The following is a 6,652-nucleotide window of genomic DNA, read 5'->3' as shown; positions in this document are numbered from 1 at the left end:
TCTTGACTTTGCCCACATATTTCTTTAGTTCTTGAGTATCTTTAAGATGGTTGTCACTGTCAAGTAGATCTGCCAACAGGTCTTCTTCAGGAACAGTTTTATTAGTTTATTATTTTTTTTTTTCCTTTGACTGATCCACAATTTTCTGTTTCTTTCTATGCCTTGTGATTTTTTTTTTGTTGTTGAAAACTGGACATTTGAATCTAATAATGTGGCAACCCCAGAAATTGGATTCTCTCCCTGCCGGAGTTTGCTGTGTTTTGTTTTTGTTTATTTCATTTTGAACTTTTGCCCAATCTGTCACCTTGATGAGGGAGCAGGGGGCTGGCTGAAGACAAAGCAAAAGCTGGTACCTTGCACACCCTCTCCATCCGCTCCCCTTGGTAATGTCCTCAAGCGCCCCTGACTGCCATAAATGATAAATAGTTAACTTGCAGAGATCACAATCCTGCAAGACGGGAGTCTCCCTTGGCTTACAAATGTCCTAAATCTCACTAAAAAAGACAATTGATAGTAGGATTGTGACATCCCACCAAGAATCTCCCAACTATCTAGATGTTAATGACTGGCCTAAAGACAACACTGATCAAGCCTCAAGGCCTTTGGTATCCTTGTAGGCCCTCTTTAGCATATGAAAACACCGTAGAAACCTCCCTTTCCCTCACCTTCCCCCAACCACAGGGTACTTAACCTGCCATCCCTCACAACCCGGGGCAGCAGCTCTTCCTGCCCACGGGTCCTGTCCCCGTGCTTTAATAAACCACCATTTTGCACCAAAGATGTCTCAAGAATTCTTTCTTGGTCATCGGCTCTGGACCTCAGCCCACCAAACCTCACCTAGGTTCTAGAACTTCATCAACCTGACCATGCTTAAATGCAGACTGAGGTGCAAACTTAAGGTATTTTCAGGTCTTTTCTGAGCTTTCACCTCCCTTTGGGCATGTGCAGTAACCTTCCAATTTCCCCTTTATAAGCAGTTGCTTTGGAATGTCCTAATTTTTTTTTTTTTGACAGAGATCACAAGTAGGCAGAGAGGAGGAAGCAGGCTTCCTGCTGAGCAGAGAGCCCGATGTGGGGCTCGATCCCAGGACACTGGGATCATGACCTGAGCCGAAGGCAGAGGCTCTAACCCACTGAGCCATCCAGGCGCCGCCTGGAATGTCCTAATTTTTAATGTGTGACTCCCAAAAATGGAAAAAGAGAAAGATGAAGGCAGGGAAAATGTGTTGGCCCTTTAAAATTCCTAGAAGTTACTTCTGCCAGAAGGGGGACAACTTGCAATAACGTGGGGGGAGGTGCAACAAGACTGCCTACCTCTTTGTCTGCACTTCTGGAACAGAAGCATAAGTGATCAGAGCACAATCCCTAATATCTGGAGGACCAGGTTCTTTTTGCCCTTTCTTGCTGATGCAAGGTATGTGCAAGCTGGGCAGGGAGCACATGCGCAGTTGTTTGCCATGTGTCTGGGGTGGAGGATGGGTAGCTGCCACTGTGCTAAAAGCTGAAATTGACTAAAATTAACTCTAGTTTACTGCTCAAGCCTTCCCTTGGAAGTTTCAAGCCTTCAATAGACTCCAGAGTTCCAAAATAGCTACATCAGAGGACTCTGCCAGTGCAATTGCTGTCTCCGTGGGGATATAGATTCCTGGTCCTTCCTACTCTGTCACCCACCCAGAATGTTTGTTAAGAGGTTTCAACTTATATGAGGTATTGAATTTTACCCAATGCCTTTTCTGCATCTCTTGATGATCTTGATATTTCTTTTTTTAATCTTTTATGTGATAAACCACATTTTTGAGATTAAAGCCTACTTGATCAAGTTTTCAGATTTTTGTTGTTGTTGTTGTTTCCTGCAAAAAGCTTTATTGTTTCCATTTGGCCCGTGGCTTGGGAGAGGACTCAGAGTAGATAAAAAGCTGCCTAGTGGCTGTAGGGAGAGGCTCAGGCATAAGACCTGGCCCCAGGAGGATGCCGGAGGGGCCCCTCAAAGGCTGCTGGGCTTCAGAGGCTCCTAGTTATGCTTGAGGGTCAGCCTTTTGAAGAAATATTTCCCCAGTAAGCCTGCAGAGGTTAGTCAGGTAATTGCCCATCTTCTTGATGAGTTTCACCTCATCTAAGAAGTCATTCTCTAGGACATCACAGAGATGGGGGACTGCACAGGCAGAACCCAGAGCATGCAGATGCCAAAAAACAAAAAAACAAAAAAACAAAAAAAACCTGGTTCACGTTCTTCTTCTGAACCAGGGTGGCTTCCTGTGGTGTCTAGGGTTTTACCCCACTCATCTTGGGATGGCTTCTGCACATCCTGGAGGGGGGTTTGACTGCTTGCTAAGCTGGTTTCGAATCTTCCAGAGACACTCAGTGCCTTCACGCTTCTCCTCAGCCAACTCATAGAAGAAGAGGCCCATGCCCTACAGAGCCACATGGTCATGGTTGAAATAAAAGCCCAGAGAGAGGTAGTTATAGGAAACCTGCAGGTGCATGTTGACCAGGCCATTGATGGGAGCCTCTACCTTGGTGGAATAATTTATAATGAATCTGAGAACTCGTGGTTGATAATAAGGAGCTAAGCTCAAAATGGGGTGTTGGCTGGTCCTGGAGGGAGATGGTGGCTCCAACGGTTGCAACTGGAAAAAAGTTTAGAGGGTATTAGAAGGTGGTAAAAGGGGCATCCCTGGGTCTGTTCTGTCCAAACACAGTTGAAGCAACAGACAGATCTATGGGACTGTGATGTGTACCACCAAGATCTCAGTTTTTAAGTGTTATATTCAAATTCCTAAAATTTGCATAGGATTTTAAATTTATGTTTGTGAGTGAGGTTATCTTATAAGTCCTTGGGGTTTGGTATCATGGTTTTACCACATTCATGAAGCAAGCTCTTCCTTACATGCTCTAGAGAGGTAGTATAATTGCAGATCTAGCATCTGATTCTGTCATGTCATCTGTCACCTGACTGCAAAGCCATCTGGGCCTAGTGCTTTCTACTTAGGAAGATTTTAACTTTTTATTCAGTTTCTTTAATTGTTATGAGAAAATTTGGACCATCAATCTTAATAAGCTTTTCATAATATGAAAAGCTTATTAAGATTGATGGTCTAGTTCGTGTTACAACCTGATAAATTTTTGTGGTAAACACATCCATGTAACACATGAATATTCAGATCATTCCCGCTACAGCTACTTATGTGGGTGTTTCATCTAATACTTGTCTACACCTATTGAAATGGTTCTATTTTTCTTTTATTCTGTTAATGTGGCGAAATACTGTAAGTGATTTTCAAGGGATTGGTTAACCTTGCGTTTCTGGGATAAACCCAATTTGGACATTCTATTATCCTTCAGATACATTGCTGGATTTGATTTGCTAATATTTCCTTTAATATATTTACATATTTATGAGACGATTAAGCTCTAATTCCATTTTCAAAATGTCCTTTTCAGGTTTGGGAAGCTCAGTGCTCTGCCTGGTAGCTTCATAAACAAGTTGCTGCACCTATGTATCAGTTGTGCTTTCAACTGCAAGGAACTGATCATCAGCTTAGTAGTGGCTTAATAATGTGACAATAATTATTTCACATAAGAAGGAATAGGGAGAGAAAAAAAAAAGAAGGAATAGGGAGGAAGATGTTTCCATGGCTGATTTGGGGGGGGGGGTCACCGTTGTCCTCTAGGACTCAGCATCTTTCCTTCTTTCCTCTCTGCCACCCACATCCTGTTGGCTTTTTGTCTTCAGGTTTGTTGCCTCATGGCTGCAAGATGGCTGCCAAAGGTCCAGGCTTTGTTTTCCCATACTGTCTCCCCACATTATCATGTTCAAAGTCAAAGAGCAAGTGGAAAACCTGGGAAGTGAGATAGATATATAGATAGATAGATAATCTTGGACATTCTTTTCTTTTCATCACAGAGGAAAAATGTCTTCCTTTAAAATCCACAGATTTCTCCTAATGTCTTAATGGTGAGAAGGACTGGGTCATATACCTATACATGAACCAAGTACTACAAAAGAATTGGGCTCCAAAGTCTGCTTGGATCAGTTATGATCCCCACATCCTGCACTGCCAGCCAGCCCTACTCCACATTAGGGTTGGGCCACTGTTTAAATACCAGCGAGATTTGTTGGACATGAAAAGGAGAAATGTCTGTTGACTGACTTTATTTGCCACACCGTGTCCAGGATATTTAGTATGTTGGTAACTGTCCATAGGGGATCACTGGCCCATGTTTCAAGACCTGATCTGTGTCTGTGAACTGGGCTCCTGAAAATGACCTGAGTTCCCAGCCATAAAGGCAATGATACTATTTAATGATGTTAGCAGTGTAGAAGTTAAACCTGTTCTGTATAAAAACAAATGACAGAGGACTCTTCCCCTAAGCCGAAATGAGCTGACAAACAAGATTTTTTTTTTAAGAATGTCTTACATGTCTTTATCATGTGTTTTGAATTGAGCTTACAGCTGGTATTAAATCTTAAAAGGGTTAGTTCTATTTTTCACATATTTGTCAACAAGGCTTAGGTGGGAAGCTGGAGACTACAAGTAACTGGATGTCCACGAAGACCTATTAATGCAGAGAGTACAATTTAATCCCAATTGGATAGTCAGAACTGATGGTCCCCTCCCTTGAAGAAAAGCTCCATCCAGTCTTCAAAACTTCCTTCTTTTCACATCTGTGTTGTCTTTCAATGGACCAGGTGATTTGATGCACACAATCCAAGAAACAGAAAGGGAAAGTTCCAGTAGAAAAACAACCATTGCGTTAGAAGTAATTTCAGGAACTCTGGCATGGCAGGAAGAGGCCAAAGTGCTCTGTCCTAAGTCCCATGACCTACACTTAATCCCCAGCCCCTTCACATGCTGTTTATATGACCTTGGGCACCTCTGAGCCTCAGCCTCCTCAGCTGTGAGATGGAAGCATGCACAAGTGCCCATCTCAATTAAGGCAGACCACTGAGACTGCCAGATGTTGCCATGTAACCAGTGCTCCAAAGATCACCTGCAAGAGCAGCTAGCTGGGAGCTGGTGGATTAAATCCAGGGTAGTCCTGCTCCACAGGTCTCAGATCCTCCAGCAGGCTGGTCTGGACATGTTCCCATGGCCCTGGCAGCACCACAGGAGGGCAGGTGGAAACACATAGGCCTCTTGGCACCTGACTGGGAGCTAGCTTATCATCACTTCTGCCTTATTCTATTAACCACATTAGAGGCAAGGGACAGGGGAATACCCTCCACCATTTCAGTGGGGGAACTTCAAGTTGCAGGTGAGGCCATGGTTGTTCTTTCTTGCTACTGGGGGGAAGGTAGTATGATGGATTGGATTGTTCCAATAACAGAAATGCTCGTCAGCAGGATAGAGGAATAGTCACCTGTTTATACACAAGTTGGGAAGAATACTACCAAGTATTGTTGAGCTGTAACAGAGTTCTAGGGGTTCTGTGTTCCCATCACTCTTCTATTGCTCATCATCACTTTTATTTGGAGATGTTTGATACCTTCTGGTGGTCACAAATGAAGTTAGCTCAGTGATTGAAAGTGCTGTCTTCAGGTCAGAGGGGCTTAATTTTGACAACCCAGCTTTGCAGCCTCTATCTACGGTGTGGCTTTGGGAGTTTCAGTTTCCCCAAGGTTCAGTTTTCCCGGTTTGACCTGAGAGGAAGCTGGGTGTGGCATATAGAAATAGTCCAATTAATAGTTACAGCCACTGTTGCTTCTATGGGGTCCCTCCAGATAACTCCAGGGCCCATGATGGACATGAGCAATAGCAATTCTCCTGTAACACAACCCAAGTCCATCTGTCTGATGTGCAACAATGCCAGTCACCAAGACATCGGGTTTGCAGCAAGGAAATAGTGTATTAGAGAGGCAGCTAAATGAGGAGGCAGGAGGCAAACTTTGAGTTCACCTGCCTGAAGGGGGAGAGAATCCATTTTTTAATGAACATTGAGCAAAGATGTATGTAACATACATCCCATATTCACTTTGGGTGGAGACAACATCAGAACGAGGCAAAATTCAGCCCTGATGTCTGGAGGTTATCTTAGAACAAGGAGACAGGGCTACGGGCATGTTCTGAAAGCTTGTATAAATTGGATAGGGTCTTGGGCTTATTACCTAGGTAAGGAATGCAGGTTCTTGCTTGTTGCTGGGTTGGAACCATATCAGTTGACCTTGAGTCTAGGCTTCTGCAGACACAACCAGTACGCTTGTTAGTGGGGTCTGAAAAGAACAAGAGCTAGGGAGACACAGTTTTCTGAAAAACAAGCTTTAAACTTTCTGCTAGTCAACCTTATTAATCCTATGGGCATAGTTTCCCTTCTACATGGGGCTGGGGCTAGGTCAGACTCTGGTGCTGCATAGGGCCATCAGAGTAATCTCCTGTTTCCACTTCCCTCCACTGACAATTCTAATCAAGAACCCACCATGGAACTTATCGCTTATAATATCAGGTCCAGATTTTTCATTCAGTTTGACCTCTGTGCATAAACAATGTTGATAATGTCCAGCAGAGAATGTGCATGTAAAGAAATGAGGTCCTTTTGTTCTTCATAAAGCCAATCCATCACACGTAATGCCTTAAGTAGATTGGTAACAATATGATGAAGTTGATAGTTTGCATACGTACCTTAATTTATAATGTTGACCACTTGTATTACATTG

At 43.4% G+C, this 6,652-nt stretch overlaps 1 pseudogene; it reads right to left on the bottom strand.

Annotated features, from left to right (window-relative positions):
- Positions 1-2,011: 2,011 nt before the first annotated feature.
- LOC116596352 lies at positions 2,012-2,965 on the bottom strand (annotated as a pseudogene).
- Between the last annotated feature and the right edge of the window lie 3,687 nt (positions 2,966-6,652).

This window comes from Mustela erminea, chromosome 7, assembly GCF_009829155.1.
Source record: "Mustela erminea isolate mMusErm1 chromosome 7, mMusErm1.Pri, whole genome shotgun sequence".
Lineage (NCBI taxonomy): Eukaryota > Metazoa > Chordata > Mammalia > Carnivora > Mustelidae > Mustela > Mustela erminea.
The sequence above is the reverse complement of the archived record's forward strand: the minus strand, read 5'-3'. Positions and strand labels throughout refer to the sequence as shown.